The following is a 20695-nucleotide window of genomic DNA, read 5'->3' as shown; positions in this document are numbered from 1 at the left end:
ATGGGTGTGTTTTTACCTGTTACCTGGATTGGCAAATTATTTTTTCTTGCATAAATTACTTTTATACATCACTTTCTTGGATAACAAGAATTTTGTATCTGTGACACTGGTGAAAGAATATTTTTATAATGAAAGAACTCGATGACCTGACCATGATGTGGGTTCCAGTTCTACCAAGGTGCAAGAATAAAATGGTTTCTTTAAATAGTCACAGCCCTGACTCTCATCTTTGGTATATTCCCAGCTTCTAAACCAAACAAAGTGAGTACTTCTGACAAGTGGCAGGAAAGTACACTGGGTGCCTGGGGCTTTGCTGTCTTCTGTGGGGAGAACAAGTGTCCTACTTAAAATTGCTGCAACCTAAGGAGCCTCACTGTGCATAACTTTTGAGTTCTAGATGGGGGATAATATCAAATAAGTCATCCCACAAGTGCTTTTGGAGGGGGGAGGAGGTAAGAAATAGAATCCAAAAGGAAATTGCAGAAATGTGTATCTTTAAAAGGGTTTGGGGTTTTTTAATGGAACTCTTGTCTGAAAACCTTTTTTTCTTCTCTCTTATCAGCTTAGCTTTCCCTGTAAATGTAGAGTCCAAAACTTAACTGGGAAAAATACAGTAAAGCTTCTTTACTAATGTCAAGATAATCTTTTAAACATAAAACCCAGAGGATAACAGTATGAATGCTACCTCTAAAACTGGGTCACTCATCACTCTTCTTAAGAAAAGTTATACTTCCATTCTTCACTTTATCAGAAAAAACATAGTATTCTGATAGGACTAAAAAATACTGCTAAAACAGCAGCACATATTTTAAATTATTTTCATTATTCCAACCTGTTTTGTTTCACTGAAGGTTTCTTCTTTAAATTTTTTGAGGGCTTGCCCAATTAAACTCTTTTCTACTATTCCTTCTTCTTAAATGCTATACATTTTTATATATAATATATATATATATAATATATATATATATAATATATATATATAATATATATATATAATATGTATATTATATATATACATATATATACAGATATAACTGTAATTATATCTGGAGTCCTGAAACTACCTAACTTGTTTCCCAATTACTGCCATGGGTTTCCTAGACAACTGAAAACTTTTCCAGAACACCTTCTGTGTTGCCCTTTCATCATCTCTATGACAGTGATTATCTCAGTCTATTCTAAGACTGAGACACAGTGGTGAATTTCTTGTTCCCTCCTTGAACTTTTGGTGTAGTTGGCTCTGGGTGAGGATGCTGAATGTATTTAATGCTAATTCAGCATTTCTGCACTCCTGGAGAAAAGCTAAATAAAGTTTGAACATGGGTGGGGGAGAAATGCCTTTTTTAGGTGAATGAATGCAGCAATTTTTTTTTGGTCAGACCCTCATTAGTGGAAATCAATGTATCATCATTGACTTCCATGGAGGTAGGGCAAATGACATCAGCTCAGAGCCTATATGCAGTGATGATATTTGCATTTGTTGAAGCTTTGAACAAGATCTATAAAGCTTTCATATGGAACAGATTTGTTGCACTGGGAGTTCTTAAGAATTTCTCTTTGGAGTGTTTGAAATTTGCTGGTTTTCAGCCTTTTGACAGTTCTATGAGGTATCATATTTCTTGTTTTCCTGGGATTTCCTAATTAGCAATGCTGAGCAGGAATTGTTTGAAATGCAGTGTAAATTGCTGCATCTCTGTCCATATTGCACATTTTAAAATTAATCTGTTTCATCAGAAATGTGTCTGTAGAAATTAAATGACCACAGCTGCTACACCTGGGTTCTTGAACCTGAAAGTTTGTCTATGCAAGTTCTCATTTGAGAGCTACTGTTCATTTGCATACACATATTTGCAAATAATACTACTCTTTAGACTTTCAGCAAAGCTAGTTGTAAAAGTTTAAAATTTGTTCCCCAAAATAATAAGATAAAATTTTGCAGAATTTTTCCATTTTATTTTATTTTATTTTATTTTATTTTATTTTATTTTATTTTATTTTATTTATTTCTTATGGTTTTTTTGCTATGTATAATTTTGAGCTTATTTGATGACAAATAATCATTGTCCATATGAGTCACCACAGGGCCTACAACTGGTGGGCAAGCTCAGCTTCAGAAAAAGAGAAGTGGAGGTTATATGCATGCTGTGACAGCAATAAGCCCAAGGGCAAAGCCTTCTGTTCTGGAGAAATGAGGGTTAGGTCCTTTGAACCATCTGTCTCACAGGTCTCCAGAGAAGATTATGAAGAAAGGAGTAAGCACTTACTCGACATAGATCTTCTCAGATATTGATTTAAGAATGATTCTTTCTTTGTAGTTCTGAAAGTAGTCCTAAATGGAAGAAACTTGGTAGATTAAACCCTTCCTCAGACATGCATCAGTCCCTATCTGTACTGAAATTGTACCTGTTTAGGGCAGGGGGTAGAGAGCATGGCTGAAAATATGTCTGTATGTTTAATTCAATTCTGCCTGGTGCCTTTTTCATTGCCTTGCTGTTGATCCCTTAAGAAAACCAGAGGTAGAATTCATGAGGATTTATGAACATCAGAAGTCACTTCAGCCTGAGTGCAAGGAGATGTAAGGGGCTGAGCCAACATCAGCATTTTGGTAGATCCACACAACTATTTCCATTTTCTGGCATCCAGCTGCCTCTGATACCCATTTCAGCCTCTGCTGCTGTATGGAGAGAGCACCTTAGGTTTCAGAGAATGGCCATTGATGATCTTTTTGGGCCACACTGTGTCAGATCCACCCAATCTGCCACTTAACCATAGCTGTTATGCAAAATTAAGGGGGGATTGTAAGAGAGCAGGAGAGCTCCTTCTCCATAAACACTTGCTTTGAAAAGATGATGTTTTGCTGGTGAGTATTTTGTTTTGTGGGGTTTTTTCAGTATTTCAGTATTTTTCAGTACTTTTTAGGATTTCTGAGTTCTTCAGGTACAATGATATTTTGTTGCAGTTTTGTAAGGTCCAGAGACAAGGGAGCACATAAGAACCTCAATTTTCATTGTGAAATGAATTAAAATAAGCCTCAAGTTATAGGAAAAGTAAAACCTAGAATGCATGCCCTAATTGCACAGGGAAGATTACCATAAAAAAATATAAAATAATGGCTCTGTTATCAGAGGAGGGGAAAATACTCTGTTTGTATTTTAATTCAAAAGAGGTTTTTCAACTGCAAAAGATTTTAGTGCTACACCACTGCGGGAAATCCTAAGAAAAATTTTAATCTGCATGTCTTTGAAACTCATGGATTGAGTAGTACACCTGTGTAGCTAAATCAATATTCGTCTTGTCCAGCTTGTTATGTCAGGAAGAAGAGCTAATAGAGCCTCTGCTTAACTTTTTGAACCCAGTTTTCAAGCTCTCTATGCAAATTATACACATTAATGTTAGTGGAAATCCCAACTGAGAAAGGCCTAGGAGGTTGCCTTTAAGTTTTCTTGGCTGCATCGTGTAACTCATAGGTTCATAGATTAATTAAGACATGCTAGGGCTGCAAACTAGTGCTGCAAGAGAAGATGTATTGGCCAAGGTTTGTGGCTAAACAAACTTTCTGTGTCACTCTTCTCCACAGCCTTTTGAAACATTATCACAAGTAGCATTATTTCAATATGTCTATATATTGAAAAGTTTCTACTCATTTCAAGGTCTTATTACGACTCTGGTGTCTGAGCACCCTAAGGATGTACACTTAATTTCCAAAACTGATATGCATGAGAAGTAAAGTGGTTATTCACTAATGCTAATTGGCTTCTAAAAAGCCAATTCATTTTACAGATAGCTCTAATCTTGATATGTTAAATAGAAATAGTGGAAGATATTCACCAATGTGAAAAGAAAGTTTTTGAAGCATTCATCTTCCTTTCTCAATGAAGCATCTTCTGTCACTTGCTTGCCTATCCTTGACAATCTTCATTTATCAAATCCCTCTTTTTTTAGTTGTTTTTCCCAGCCATCCTATTTGCTTAGCTGATGAAACTCCACAAACCAAAGACAGCAATTCTTGGTGATCTGTTCTAGAGGAACTGCTGGTGTTTTGCTAAAGCTGGACAACACTTGAGTGTAGAAATAAACAACATGAGTTGTTGTTTGAGTGTAGAGATAAACAACATGAGCTTACACTATTTTCATTTCAGTTGCTTTCTCAATTTGTAATGAAAGTTGCCTCCATTTTTGTGAGGAAAGATTTTTTTCAGGGCTGATTGTTTCTTAAGCAGTATTAGATAAAGAATATTGTGACTACATGCAAAACATCAGAGATATTTTGCTGGATTGATACCAGGCTCATTTTTCCAGGTAACCACAAAAAGCAGCAGTTCACCTTAGAGCAGCCTGTAATTATATTTTTCCTTTTCTTTTTCCCCTATGAGAAAAGATGGTATATTGAAACTGTCTGAGAAATACTTTTTTTTGGTAGTCTTAAGTAAAGTAAATATGACCATGGGGAGGAACTATCTTATCCCAGTAGACATGATGCTGATCTCTTTTGTGCCAAAGTAAATCAAGAATAATTTTACCAATGTCAGTACAGCCACATCAGTGCAATTCTAGTGGGAATATGGAATATGGCACAGTATCTCTGTAAAGAATAATGAAAGATTGCAATGGGAATTGTTGTGCCTGTGTATCTCTGCAGGAAGTCTGTGGAATTTGGTATTTTAGAAGGTGGAATAAAAGAAACTTTGAGTTTAAATTAATCGGGGCTGAGTTAATTAATCTGACATGTGACAGGAGAACACTGTGAAATTTTAACCATGTCATCTGAGACTGACCTGAATATCTCTGCTCTGTAAAGGAAAAACATATTTCAAATCTACTGTTAATATGATAATGGTTGACAGGATTTGGGCAGGATGGGGACTGACATAAAAGCAAATTGGAAATAAAGACTTCTGCTCTATCTCAAATGTGGCTGTTACATGGTGCAGACCAACTCTTGCTTTGTGTGTGTTTATGGTGGAAACCAGGAAACCAGCAAGATAATTTTGTTAGCACAGGCAAGTTTTTGGGTTCTTCATGGCTGACAGTGTCTTCACTCAAAGTACAGAACCAGTTTCTGAAAAAACAGCCTTTACTCTGCTTAAACAACTGACTGGGTAGTGATAGGCTGCTTTTTTAGTTTGTACAGACTGATACACAACGAACCCAGACCCAGAGTGCTGCCTCCTGCACCTGGCAGCTGTCCCTCTGCGTGCCTGTGGAAAACTTCCATGTCCACACCAGCTGCAGGTGTCACATGAGGCTGCTGCTGCATCGGCAGCCAGAAGAGAGAAGGGGTCCAGATTTAAGGTACTGAGATCAAAGGATGCTGCCTTTGAGGAGGGTGTTTAATCAGATACCAGGATGTTCAGTGCAGCATTACATTGATACATTGCCTGCCTGGAAACATACTAAAATCCTTCACATTGAGAAGATGTGAAGCTCCTGTAAATATAGATTAAATAAATAAGCTGTCCAGTCAAAGAAATTAGAACTGAAAAGTATTAATTCATCTAATTTGTACGCTTATCAGTTTTGGGAGTGAAAGTGATCAAGGGGAGACATGGAACTGATTTTACAATTGGCCTGTACTTCAGTCCCAAGAAGAATTTACTTTAATGGGCAAACACACTGAAAAGATAAGTCATAGTGATATTTGCATTCAGATTATATTTACTGCTCTCTACACTCTGTGCATCTTTGTAAGTCAGCTCAGGTCTGTGAAGTTATGTTTGCGTGGGACTGCACTTCCTCTGGAAAGCTGATGAGGCTGAGACTCTCTGGGTCTCGCGCATGAAATCTGATTTGGGACTCAGAGTACTGCTGTGTAGATTTCACTCAGAAAGATAAGCTCTTTCCTCTGAGCAACGGCTAGCATTTTTGTGGGAAGCAGTGTTTGATCTGTCAGGGGAGCCAGGAATCCTGCTCTGCAGAGTCACCTGGGGGCAAGAGGCCTCAGGGTGCCTCAGGTCCAGCCTCTCACTGCAAAGAGGCCAGGCACACAGCAAGCACCTCAATGCCATCCCAGTGCTTCTCATCCTCCCACTGTGGACCCCTGAGGAGAGTCTTTTTGGAAGTGTTTCCATCTATTCCACAGCCTCCTCTCAGGGGGCTGCAGACCAGCTCTCTTCCTTTCTTAGGCTGAACAAAGCCAGTTTCCTCATCTCCCTCCCTTGCATCTCATAGGCTGCAGTAATGGGTATTCCTGTGGATTTTCTTGCCTTCGTTTAAAAATATGGATAACTGGAATATTTGGAAGCTGCATTTGAGAGGGCAGGAAACAAGACCAAAAATATAGCTGTCCTCCCACTGCCTAACACCAAAATAAAGAAAAGCTTGCCTTTGAACTGGAATACGAAAGACAGTACCCATTACATAGGAGAGAAGAATTCCTTACTATGGTTTTTCAGCTTTTCATTTACAGATTGTATCAGGCATGCCATGGTAAAATGTAGTAAGCAGCTCTGAAGAGACGAAGAGGCAGATATTAATATATCTACAGATGTGGAAGGTAAAAAATACATAGCAGTTATCATAATATATGCTGATTTTACCCACTTCATTTTTGTTCAAAAATAATTTTTGTTATGAATACATGTATTTAAATATATTGGAACATAAAAATACATCTATTATGACAAATAAATTCATAACAAATGTCTTCTTTTTAGATATGGGTACCTTAACTGCATTCATGAAATCTTTGGACAGGGTTGTCAGTTTGTAACGTGCTGATGAGCATGTGTGAGTCCCACTGGCCCTTGTCATTTTCTCACTGTCACACAAGTTGTTGAGGGTCACTATGTGTTGTAGCCTTCCCTTCCCAGTGAGCAGAGTGTATCCCTGTTGCCAGGGCTGTGATATGAGTGCTGTCACAGCCCCATCCTCTCCTTGTACCCTTTTGCACTGTGCCTCCTGTAAGTGTGATGAAAGGCATCTCTGCACCCAGGCAGGGATGCTGGGCCACTGGCTGTTCCTTTTTCTGACTCTCAGATAAAACAGGTTTCCTGCCAAGAAAATTCACATTGGCTTCGCCTCTGCAAGGGGGTCTCTCCCCAAGTGGAAATTCATTATTTATTTCCTCCAAGAACAAGTGATTTCCTCATAAAGCTGACCTATTTCTGTAGATCATGCTCCAGTTTCCGCTGCTGTAGCTGTCTGTACAGTTGTGCTAATGTGCTGCATTTACATCAGTAAAGCAGCCACTCCTGTCACAGGTGGCAATTTGTACTGAATAATTGTAGCAGAGCTCATGCACAAGAACCCATGTAAAGTATATATTGTACATATTTATTGTACATATGAAATAATGTGGGTTATAGCACTTTTGTGGTACTTTGAACAGTACTCAGGCATAAATGAGATTTTGTGTGCTGTACATGCCCCTGTTCTAGGTTACCTTGAGAATATTTGTTCATTATTGTTTTATTCTTGTTTTTCTTATTAAATATTAACTGCAACACAGCCTTGTTATTTAAGACTACTACCTCCAGAGATTTACTGCACATTTCACACCTTTTTTTAATGTAATTTTAGTCTGATAATTTTTTGACTCGTTATAAATTTGTCAGTGTAGACTCACTGCACTAGGTTTACACCATAGTAACACATTACTCAGTGTGGAATGCTGATCTCACCTTTTGCCTGACAGTTAAATAGAGGAAAAAGAGGAGATTTGTGCTTATTTTGAAATGTAGACACACTAGCACAGTGTTTACCAACTTTTTCTATCTTGATGCAAATTTTCTCAGCTATGTTTTTTTCACTCTGAAATTTGGGTTCAAAAGGAAAAATATATATTTTTTAAAAATGCAGGTTGCTAGTGTTCACCTTTTTGGTGGCAAATCATTGATCTGCTTGAAATTCATTCTATCATGCAACCAGAACTGTAACCAGCTTGGACCTGAAAAGCTGATGATGAGCACAGTGGTGGGGTGGCCATTGTGGCTTGCCATGGCTTCACACACCTTTCAAACATTTTGAATAACAGCTGAAAAGAAAATATGTGGCATGTCAAAATTTGCAAGCATGGAGGGTTGTTTCCCTGAGGGTAAGTATGCTTCATATTTATGGAGCAGGTGGAAAAAGCAATCTGTAAAAATTCTTCCCATATTCCATCAGGAGCTCCTGGACTATGTGCGGTCATCTCTGAAGGACTGTGCTGGAGGGCTTCCCAATGCTACTGCCCCAAGGCTGTCTGTCAGAAAGATTTATCCCAGAGACACAGACACTAGAAGCTCTGGCTTCTTAGAAGTTGGGGCAGTCTGATTATCAAGGTTGAACAGATGCCATAGGCTCAGAAATTTGGGAGTTTTCTGAAAGTTATTTTTATGGAGCAGAGGGAAGTCAGGGGAAGCCTGAAAATGATAATATGTGTAAATGTCTGATCATTGATTTTATTTTCTTTTTCTTTGTCCCCAGTCACACAATTATGGCTCTCTGTATTTATTTTCATGACATTACAATAAATTCATTTTTTGTAGGGAATCTGATGGTGTTTTGAACCTTCCAGAGTAGCCTTGACACTTTGAGAGTTAATGCCTTCTGTCTAATTTTTTAGAAGTCTTAAGTGTGATTCAGCTCTCATGGTTTAATCTAACTTTTTTTATTTTTCATTGAAATGGACATGGTGTAGGCAGGTGACCAGATTTTGCGTATGATTTGAAGAGTAACTTTCATGTATATAAAGAGAAGGTCACTTACAACATCCAAGTGTTTAGCTGTTTGCTATTTTCTATACTAGAAAAAAAATTAAAAACCAAAACAAAATAAAATATATGAAAATTTATTTTTAAGTTTTTCCTTTACAGGATCAGGAGAGTCTTGTCATCTGTTTTTATAACATCTCCTGCACTGTGCTTCCTTTTTCAAAACTCCCCTGCAGCTAACAGATTCAGAAAAGGAAACCTGCAAATCAACTCAAGTCCATTATTTAAAATAAACAAATATAATCTTCAGCAAGTCTTATTTTGGCGTGGACAAAGACTCTAGTCTTACAGTGGATAAACACACTTTGAAAATAGATAGTTCACATTAGCACAAACAGAAACAGTTAAATTAGAAATCAAATCAGAAAAAAAGTATTATCCCATTTTATTTGATTTTTCACTTCATATGTATTCTTTTAAACTGTTTACAATAAATAAACTGATTATGTTTGTGATCATTTATATAAAATTAGATATATTGATGTTCACGCATATTCCAAATTGAATTGTGGCTTTTATTGGTAGATCTGTCATTCCTGAAGTTCATTGTATATAATTAATGAGTCTTCATCAAATAATGGAAGATAAATTCCATCTAAGTTTGAAAACAATCTATTCCTTGTAGAATATAAACAGTATCCATTTTATAAATAAATCTGCATACTGTCAACACATTATTGACTAATCTCCTCAAGCCTGATGGGAAACCAGTCCTTTCTGCAGATACAAAATGCCTGTAAAATGACAGGACTTTTAACAACATTATTCCCAGGGAGCTTGACTACTGCCCTGGAAAAATTTAAGTCATTTAATTCATGAAATACACCTTGAAAAGAGGGAAAATACTTATATGCAGCTTTTCTCCAAAAGTGTTTTCAAATCTCTCTTCTTTTCTCTGGAACCTAAAAGGTAGTGATGATTGCCATGGCACAGCCCATAGAATGCATTTTATTTTCCTTGTGAACAAGTCAGCTGAAAATCCTGTAACTGAGAGCAGGTCTTATTCATGATACATTAGGAACCCTTGAGAGCTCCCTCTTAAGGGATTTATCACATTTGTTTCCCTCACTGTCTCTGCTGCACATAGGAGTGATAACAAACATTTCTTTGGATGTAATGATACAATCTATATCTCTAAATATCACTGGCATCAAAGAATCAGACCATTATGATTTTCAAAGCCTCATTCACACAACTGAGAGACAAGTTCATTGTCTTCTTGATGTGACTATTAATATCCCCCAGGGAGAGCTTATAGGTTCATAGAGGCGTTTTCTAGGGTTTGTTTGTTTGTTTGCTTTCCAGAGCCAACTTATTAGCTCTCAAAGATACTGTACATGATACTGGCACGATTTCTCAGAGCAGTAGTTGAGATGTTTTATTAGGTATTTCAGCTGAACATTTACTCTCTGAAACTGAGCTATCCAAAGAGGGCTTTTGGGACACTATCAATTCGGTCTAATGTATGAGCTCGAATTATTGTATCATTATAATATGCTGCTTGGTGTCTTTTGCCATTGATTTGCCTACATTTTTTAAATTGCTCAATCAGAAGCCATTTATCTGATAAATTATTAATGAATAAATGTTTGTGATGGAAAAACAAAATACTCAGCATTGCAAATCATGTGCAATGTAGTCCTACAGGCAACAACAGTCAGAAGTAAACTGCTCTTGAGCCAAGTAAGTAGTTTATGTAATGTAGATGGAAACTATATGTTGAAATAAACACTTCATTGCAAAGAAAGGATGGCTGCTATTCTCCTAGTCTTTTACAAGACTCTTGAGCATTTATATGTTCTTTCATAGGTACAAAATTAAGTTTCAAGTGTGCAAAGGCATCTGCAATTTTTAGACTCCAACCATACTACAAAGGTGTTCAGATTGGTTGTTCTTTGCAATATCATTTGTAGAAACCTTTTGATTTAATGTTGATCCTCTACTCACAAGTATTTTTTTCCAGCTAACAGAATAATTGCAGAGTTAATGTCTTTTGGCAGGTCACATTGACATTGATGATTTTAAGGGCTTAACTGTATTCCAAATTCCTTGGGACTTGATTTACTTTGAATGAAAGTAGATACGTTCATGCCCGAAGCTAGAAATTGTAGTATGGGGTTTGCAATTAAATACCATATTCACATTTGTCTCTGTGACCCACGTCATCAATATGGAGGCATAGTCAGATTATTAAAAAAACCTTAAAAAACCACAGAAAATCAGAAAAAAGACAGGATCATCTAAACAATTCTCACTAAATGCTGTTACCATTTTCTTCAGATGTGTTTTGCATTGTTCCCAGTGTAAAAGCAGTTTTTTCCAGTGATTTACAAAATGGCTGCAAAATACATCTCTGGTCAATGTCAAGGGTGAAATGTAGCAGAGTAGCAGTAGTATGAGCAATATATTACCTCTCTCCAGTAAATATCTAACATTCTTTTTCTTGTAACTCATTTAAAGTAAGCGTAATTAGCCATTTTCAGTCATTAGGTATGACTTTTGTTTGGGACTTAGTATTACGAAATGCATTTATTGTAATTTTCCTTCCCCCTTCCCCTTCCTTTCTAACCTGTGCTCCAGATTCCAGGCTGCCAATGTTTACAAGACACTGACACAGTACTTCCAGAAACATGACCTGACATGCACTACCTCTGGGGCCCTACTGCAAAAATTTCTTTTCATTCTTAAACAGGGAAACTGAGGGTTTGGGTTCTTTCATTTCTTTGGTTTATTGGGTGTTTGTTTTTTTTTTTTTTTTTTTTATTTTCAAACATGCAGCAAGTGTCTTCTCTTTTTGTACAGGCTCAGCGCGTTGTACACCATTTCAGCAGAGATGTCTGATCTTTCCATCTGCTTACCTGGAGGTGCTTTATTCCCTGAATGGTCTTTTCAGTAACCACTAAAGACTTCTTGTGACTGAACACTGGAACAGATGAGTTAAGTCCTTCTGGAATGTTCTTCATCAGACACAGACGTATTGGACTTTCTGGATGTGCCTAAGGACACAAAGGTCAGTGTCTTCCTTAAAAGCCTCGGGTTTCAGGACTGTTTCATTTCATCTTTAGCACCAGGGACCATGTTTCAATTTGTTGCTTGAACAGGGACACAGATGAGTAAAATGGTGATTAACACAATATTTATATAGATGTGAGAATGCTTTTAACTGCCTCATAATAAATGTGCTTAGTGAGCTCAGGCAACCTAAAGGCTTCTAAATGACAAGCTGGCCACGAAGACAAAGCTGTGTCTATGCTCTGAGCTTGATTGCCATTAAACTTTTTGCGGCATTTCTTCTAGCCTTGTGTTTAGTGCATTTCAACCACTCTTACTTGATTTACAACCTGTAAAAAGGAGACAATATTCTATTTTGTTCATGAGATGATTCTTCTTTACAGTCAGTGGGGATCAGAGTGTTTGCTCAACTGTGTGCTTGATTGCTCTAGATGGCATGTAGGCTGCAGGGGAATGCCAAAGACATTCACAGCATGTTGGAAAAAAATAATTTCTTCTTAATGGCAGCTATTCATATTCCAGAAACTGTGAGATTTTGATAATATGCTTCATCTACCCTTTGGTTTCTCCTAAAATATTATATAATCTGCTGATATTATTCTGACATTATTTTGCCACCTCAGGAAATCAGCCTTGACCAGAACGATTCACTGACATAATTTTTCTATGGTATGATTGAAAACATAGAAGAAATAATTTTGTAAGCAGATACATGCTCACAAAGGTGGTAGAACGTGTGTGGGCATATGTGCTCATCAAGTCATGTCTCAGACACATAACTGACAAGGAAAGTAGCAGGATCATAAAGATACATCAGGATTTTCAGCACTAATCATAACACTATAAAAACCACTATGTTTATAATGGTGTGGATCATGCTATGAGCAGTAGAGAAGAAAAGTGAACAATCCTAACCTTGATTTTATTCTATGATTGCCATCTGTTTTTCATTTTTTGCAGAATATTCTTCAGGATTAATGCTCTATCTCGGTTTAGGGGAAGAGAGGGGAAAAGTTCTTTTCAGTTTCATTGTGTCAACTTCATCTTATTTCACGTGGACATTGAAAAAAACCCTTTAGTCTTATGGATACTACTTTTTCTTATTAAGCATCTCCAATTAAATCTATTTAAATCTATTAAAATAATTTCAGGAAACTTATTGGCTAAATCAGACAGAACTCAAACTTGATGTAATTCAACTATATAAATTGAATTCTGCTTTTTCTTTTTTGTGGAGGGATTCTAGTGCTATCATCTGAATAATAGCTTTCTAATCAAACTTCTTCTGTCTGCTACTCTAGCTAGCATTCAAGTTTGCATTCTAAGCACCAACTCCCTGTTAAAAATAAACAAAAGTTAAAAATATCATCCTTCATCAAAAAGAATTTTGCCCATTGGCACCAAATATCTACTCCAGATAGGAGGAGAAAAAAAAAAACAAACAAACAAAAAATGAATACAGTTTTGTTTTATCTAAGTTCTATTGAAGTTACAGAGAATCTTTGTAACAACAGACTTCAGTAGAAACAAGAAGATTAATATAAAAATACAAACTCCATTTAAAAGCAGAAGGTTAGAGGAGTTGCAAGATTGTACAAAGTTTGCTGTGTGGAGGAGAGCTGTGTTAGTTCTGTGAGGTGCCCTCAATGTGATACCTTAATATTTTCCAAGAAAGTAAAACTGATATAAGAGCATATGTTGTAACTTTAATATGTGGACTTTTAAAACATTATTACATCTTTTATACCCATGTGTGTGTGTATATTGTGAGGTGAATGAAATCTCAGTTGCAGAGTTAAAATGCCAAATGCATTGTAAACTTCTTCTTCCTTCACTGTATGTTTGTGCCTGGGAGGTTTGTCTAATATGCCTGTGTGTGACTGATAAATAAACATAAAGGATAGGATTATGGGTTTGACTAGCTCAGCATAGTTGTTGATAGAGCCTTGCTGTTTTAGGACAGATAATGCTGGAAGATAGGATCATGGAATGGTTTAGGTTGTAAGGGATCTTATAGATCATAAGTTACAACTCCCCTGCCATGGGCCAGGACACCTTCCACTAGACCAGGGTGCCAAAGCCTCATCCAGCCTGGCCTTGAATATACCCAGGGCATCCACAACTTCTCTGGGCAACCTCTGCCACTACTTCACCACTGAGAATAAAGAATTTCTTCCCAACATCTCATCTAAACCTACCCTCTTTCAGGTTAAACCATTTTCCCTTATCCTGTCACTATCTGCCAATATAAAATGTCCCTCATCCTCCTTTTTATAAACCCTCTTAAGGTACTGGAAAGCTGCTGTAAGGTCTCCCAGAAGCCTTCTCTTCTTCAGGCTGAACAACACAAGTTCACTTAGCCTGTCTTCAAGGGGAGGTGCTCCATCCCTTTAATCACCTTAGTGGCTCTCCTCTGGACCTGCCCCAGCAGCTCCATATCTTTCTTGTGCTGAGGGCTCTGGACCTGGATGCAGCACTCAGGTGGGGCCCCACAAGGGCAGAGCTGAGGAAGAGAACCACCTCCCTCAACCTGCTGCTGACCTTTCTCTTTTGGAGCAGTCAAAGGATGTGTTTGGCCCTCTGGGCAGTGAGAGCACACTGTTGGCTCATGTCCAGTTTTTCCTCCATGAGAACTCCCAAGCCCTTGTCCACAGGGCTGCTCTCAATGAGTTTGTCTCCCAGTACTCATGCTCAGAACTTGCACTTGGACTTGTTGTATTTCGTGAGGTCAAGTATCCTCCCTATCTTTCACTTTGCTTACAGGATTGCTACTAAAGCATGCATTCATTAGTACCAATATTTGGTATTTTGGATATAAATTTGGATATAAAATAGTGTAAAAATTTTGTTTTATTTTTCATTTCTGTGGATTTCATGGTTAATGCTGCAAAAAATGTTGCAAACTTTATTTGATAGATTGGAGAACAAACTGTCTTTGACAGGTAATAGGCATGTTTGTTTAAATGGTGCAAATCAAAATGAATAAGCTAAATTATCTGACTGACTGTAAAACCAGTGGAGTTTTACCTGTCCAAATTTTCCATGATTAATTTTTGTTACTGGGTGAATTTTATCAAAGATGTGCAAGTACATTTATACACAAGGCCTGCAAAAGTAAGAAATTACCCTGATGTAAGTGAATAAATGATGGTTATAATGAGTTCAGTACCTATGTTGTGCATTTAATGAGAGGGGGGGAAGAAAAGGCTTGTGAACTGGGAACATTTGGCATAACCTGAGATTCAAAACTGATCCTGGAGATTTTGTGCTAAGCCTACAGCATACAGAGTATATCCTGGAGGCTACAACTTCCTCCCAGAGGTTGGAACGAGAGTCCCCTGACACAGGAAACACTGAATTCTGCCCTTCCATGTCCTAGGAGGATGAATTAATGTGTGGAAACAAAAATGTCTGCTGTCAAATATATTTTGTGACAAAAAAACCCAGAAGTGATCTATCCACCATTTCAGAAGTAGGTCAGAGCTGTGAATCCTAATCTAAAGCAACAAGACTGAAACTCAGCATAAGGTCCCTTAAGATCCAGAAAAACAGGTTGTGTTTAAGATATGTCTGTACCCTTGTCATCACCTTTGGCTTTCTCCTTGGTCCTCCTGAGAACCACCTTTCACACGAGAGTGACCTCATCTTCCTCTCAGACAGTGCTTCTTATCAGAAAGCATAAAGCTGCACACAAACAATGTAACAGCAAAACAAGGCTTGGGCATGAGTTTGATCCCTGACTCCTGTTCATCCATCCAATCTATTCACTTGTTTCCTTGGTTTTGCCCCACAGTCCCATTCAGTGCATGGTAGATTTCAGGGAGCAGGCAGGGAAGAGACAGTTTCCAAGAAGCAGCTGAGAATACAGACACCTTTTTTCTGGGGTAGAGAGACAAGGTCACCCAGACTCTTGGCAAGAGAATTAGTCCTGGTTTGTTCAACTTAGAAGCACACACCCTGCCGAGTGTTGCAAAACCCAGACCCCCCACTGCCTCCAGTGGGAGCACAGACATCTTTTATTGTGAATGTTTCCACTGGCCACCACCTAAAGCATGGAGAATTTGAGGAGAATGAGCTGAGACACCTCCTCTTCCATTTTGAACTCTTAAAGAGGATGTAATGAAAAGTATTTGCAGTATGTATTGCTTTCACACAGTAGAAAACAATTGCTTAAACAACTACAGTGGCCTCTAATCCTTATCCCCAGGGCCTTTTTCTTTTGCTTTTTTTTTTTCTTTCATGTCATTTCTGGCTTTAATAAGAGATAAAGAACTCCCATGAATGAAGTTATGCTTACCATACTACTCCTGTGGCAGAAGATTATCCCCTGTGTCTTCTTGTAAACCCATGGTCTTTTGCTCTTTTTCTTGTATATAACCTTTTCTGGAAACTTTCAATATGATTTTATCTTAGTATTATGTTAGAAATCACACCTACTGATATCTGATCACATAGCTGATTCTGATATCTGTCATACAATTTCTTCCCATGCAAATTAAAAAACTTGTAAACATAGATTTTTTTCAGTAAAAAATGATGAGAGAGATATAAGCTTTAACATAATAATTAAACAATTAAAGCATAAACCCATATATTCTAGACACTTTGTCCCTTTTATTAAAAATGTGAATATCAAACAGTTTTTACAAGAGGCAGCAAAGGATTTATGGCTTTCCCTCTCTCAATAATTTAATTCATGTAAGATATAAAAAATATTTTACTTAAGAAAATGTGGGCATTTTTACTTACTTGAAAAAAAGGCATTTTAAACAGCAGGATGTAATTTCAGACTATTTGCAGTCAAGAGGCCTCTGCTGAGCAAAATACTCATTCAATTTAGGAATGCAGATTATAATAATTTTCCTATCTCCCTCACAGCAGGATTCCTGCCATCGCTTTGCAAACCCACAGGTTGCAGTATTGAAAGACTAGCTAACTTCAGTTTCAGGTAACACACGCTTTAAACGTATTCTCATTAGCTCAACTTAGTTATAATGCAAAGCTGCTTAGTTTCACCAAGTGAAATGGGATACACTTAAATTGCCTCATCTAATATAATACTCCTTAATACACACAAAGTGGTTTATGATGGCAAAGCTTGTAGAGCATGACAATCAGCAGGGAAAGTAAGGTTTTCTGGCTAAAATTGTCATAAAGAAGTCCTATTTTATATAATTTCTTTTTAAAGAGGTGAAGAATGAGGAAAGACAGATTGGAGTAGAAAACAATCAATCTAGAAAAATGCAAATTTAGCATGTTAACCTTTTAATATATCAGCTCTACCAAACAAGAAAATTATCAACTAAAGCTGTTCTTTCAGTAATATCCTTTGCACTGTAAAATTAAATGAAAAATACACAATGTCCAAAATGTATTGCAATAAGAAACAGTATTCTTCATTCTATCTATTTTATGCAGGGAGTTTTATATTGTGCGCCATGTTTCCATCTGCTAGTATTACAGCAATACCCAACTTGGTGTGGCTGTATTAATTTGCAAGGACATTTAATTTCAGGCAAAGAGTTACTTATCTCTCTTCCTCCTTTAAATGCTGAGTGAATATACACCAATCTTGTATGCTTTGCAGACACAAAGTCTGGTTTCAATAGGACCCCAGAAAAACTCGTAACATTTCCTTTTTTTCCCAATATCCTGCACCTGCAATCTGACCATAAGACTATAAATTCTTTTCCTACATCCCTTTCCAATACTTCCAGAAAACTCCAGAGAAGTGCTAAGCTGCTGCAGGCTTTGCAGATGACACCCAAGTGTATATCTCACTTTCTGCAGATGTAACCAGAGCCATCATAAAGATGTTGCACTGCCTAGAGGAAAATGGCTCCTGGAGAAGAGCATCTGGCTGAGAATAAATTTGGGCGAGATCCAGACAATACTGGTTGAAAGACAGAAATGATCCAGACAGTCAGTTGAGCAAGATTCCTATGTTCATGCCTTAAGCATTAGTTTGCAATGAGGCTGCTCATATCTTTGGAAAAAGGCAGGATAAGCACATTGCTCAGCTGTGGCCCCAGAGAATGAACCAAGAACTCTTCACAGTCCAGTTAAAAGCATCTGCAACACATTTTGGTTTTTTTCAGTCTGTGTTAGTTTTCACTTTAGTTTACAATATGAGGCAGCAAAACCAACAAAATCTAGAAAATGCTCACACACCTCCAAGAAGAAGGCCTAGCCACAAAGATCTCTCTGCTTCATTTCTACAACTCACTGTATCCAGGGCTGTTTGGCTCTTCACAGTAAGAGAACGTTGCTCCTGCAGTGCAGTGTCTCCAAGGCTGCTATTTACATCAGGATAGTAAGCACTAATCTTGTTCTCAAAGGTACAGCCATTTTAGTTCTCTTGATATCCACAATTGCTTTTTCATTCTTTGCAAATGGACAGCTTCTACAAGAAACAATCTGAAACCTTCTGAGCAAAGAGGGTTCCTGAGGGAAGTTTAATGATTCTTTTCTGGTTATGCAGTGAGCTTTTAGGATCTGTACATACTGCAGAAGCCTTTCAGCAAAGAATTTACTCCAGAGGTCCTGCGTGTCTGCTTAAATTACGACTTCTACTCTTGGTGGCAAAAAGGTTAAAGACAGATTATTTAAACTCTGGGAAGTCATACAAACATCCTTCATCAGGGATATTTCAGGATACAACAGCTCTTAACAGTAACAAATAACTGGCAAGTAGAGATGAAAGCATACATGAAAACTATAAACAAGTAACATTCCACAAAACTATTCCAAGTAACACACAACTGGAGAAGCCACACACAATACTTCTGGGGAAGATGGAATCCAATTTCAGGATGGACCAGGTCATTGAACCAGGTCCCAAGCCTTGATGAAAACTTATGAATGTCTTTATGAAGGAGAAGTTACTTTAAAACTCTTGGTAGTCACTGTAAAAACCTTGAACCTTCGACCTGAAAGCATTATCCTTTTTTTTACTCAGTTTCCACAACAGGGAGCAGAAAAAAGGCATCCTGGGGTCTTTTTCTTGAGGAATTTGTTGGTGTAAGCAGCCACCTACAGTTTAGTCCCCTAGATTTTCTGAGGCCACAATATGACCAAGTAAGATGTGCTCCTCTAAATACTTCCCTTGTATTTCTTCCAGTTCACATTCAGGAGTAAGAAAGAATAAAATGATAGTACAGATCTTCAGCTTTTTACCTTTCTTACTGATGACTGCATAGTTTTGGTTTTTGTGGGATACTTCTCAGAAATTTCTGACTCAAAAGCAAAGATGTATTCAGAAAGTGTTCAAGCCATCCTGTTAATTTTCCATGTATGTTTTGCGTATATGAACTGGAACATTGATCTTGATTGGTTAATCTTTGGGCCTTACAAGGAAAATACATTCCTAGAACATTTTCGTCCTGGTAATGCCTTCCTTGTAGTCGCTTGTTGGCTTGCCAGCTGTGCTGCTTATCACAGCTTCATTCACTTTTTGAAAACTCTTTAAAATGTTCTCCATTAAAAGCTGTGTAGAAAACTTAGTGCATGTCTGTGAAACACTTGTAGGAACATGTAGTTATTGGGAGGAATAAAATAAAAAATGCAAAGCTACTATTCAATTGGTATGTGCACAGCCATGCTGTACTTATTGCCATCATGAATAAAGCATTTGTTTTGCTAAATTGTACGTGTATTCCTAGAGGGGTACTTAAAAGACAGAGCTTGTTAGAGAAGTCATGTAAATGCAGAATTTCTCCTGTTTCAGTGTTCAAATCATAAGGTATAATCATAAGTCCTGACGGCAGTCAGACCAGCTAAAAGGGCACATGGGACTCCACTAGAAATCTAGGAATTTCTTTTCCATGACCACTTGTATAACCCAGCTCCTTAAGGAATGAACAACCAGCCAATACATGTCATGCTCTAGTGGTGTTGTCCCTCTCCAAATGCCCTGTCACTGCAAGAAGTCCCAGCAGAGACAGGGCAGTGAACACTCCAAAACACTTTCCTGATCAGCCTCTGCCTCCTGGAGCCTTTGCAAATCACGAGCTGCAGTGTGAACATTTTGCTCTCGAGGGGATCTAATGAAAGCTGACATGCTTTGATCTGCTAGGAGACTCACAGGAAATACTGCCATAAAAATACTGGGTTCCCTGGGGACTTTATGCTTGTTGATTTGGTTGGTGCTTTTTTCTATATTTTGAACTGTTACTTGAAAGCTTAAATCATTCTTCCTTCCATAAAAGAGAGTTACCAGCCCAATAACAAGATGTGTATACTAAAGCCTGCCAAATGCCTTCTGTGTCCTTTCTCATTGTTCTGGTAGAGGGTGGCATTTTCTCTCCTTTATTAGTTTGCTGGTATCTTGATGAAGATCAAGAAAACTACTGTTTTAATGGGCTTAACAAAGTGATTCCCACTTTAACAGCTTTTGTTTCAAATACCTCTTAATATTTCAGATGTACCACAATTTATGAAAATTTTATCAGAAGTTTCTTTTAACTTACTAATGCAAAAGGAAAAAAAAAACCTAAATAGCTTCCCTTTCCTTATTGTTTTTGATTTACTGTTCTTTTTGCTGTAGCACAGTACTGTAGTACAGTGCTACAAAACTTTTATGTTTTGTAGCACAAATACTAGTCTCTGATTTTTCCCCCTTGAAGGTTAATGTGCATTGAAATGAAGTAGTAATGGCATTTTCTTTCCATAAAGCACTTGCTTTTACAGCTGTTTAAATTGTGTGATTCCACCACATGATAATAAATACATATTTCTATGTAGATATCTGTTGGAACTTTGAAAGTGTCAGCTACACCTTCATGAAATCAAAAGGCTTATCATAAACAAAGTTTGGATGTTTGCTATTTTAACATCTTGTGGATGTGGCATTCTAAAACTGTGCAAATTCATACAATGGATAGAACTTTTTGATATATTTTTTTTTGTCCAATGTTTTGTAACACTGAGTTATTCCTAAATTATCTCCTTAAGAACAAAAGTCAATGTTCTCATATATGCTTCAGGATTATTGT

General features: G+C 37.4%; 1 protein-coding gene across 8 annotated transcripts in view; it reads left to right on the top strand.

Moving 5' to 3' along the window:
* The window catches only part of HS3ST5 (heparan sulfate-glucosamine 3-sulfotransferase 5), a 193625-nt gene that overhangs the window by 87965 nt on the left and 84965 nt on the right, over positions 1–20695 (top strand). For 7 of the 8 annotated variants that reach the window (XM_064707913.1, XM_064707914.1, XM_064707912.1 and 4 more), the window contains one exon: positions 11493–11700. The gene's annotated coding sequence lies outside the window, so the exon portion shown is untranslated. Of the gene's footprint in view, positions 1–6473; positions 6494–11492; positions 11701–20695 lie in introns of those variants that run through there. The other variant, XM_064707921.1, reaches the window with a different exon arrangement.

Source organism: Zonotrichia leucophrys, chromosome 3 (genome assembly GCF_028769735.1).
Source record: "Zonotrichia leucophrys gambelii isolate GWCS_2022_RI chromosome 3, RI_Zleu_2.0, whole genome shotgun sequence".
NCBI classification, from domain to species: domain Eukaryota; kingdom Metazoa; phylum Chordata; class Aves; order Passeriformes; family Passerellidae; genus Zonotrichia; species Zonotrichia leucophrys.
This window is presented reverse-complemented; position numbering and strand designations above follow the sequence as displayed.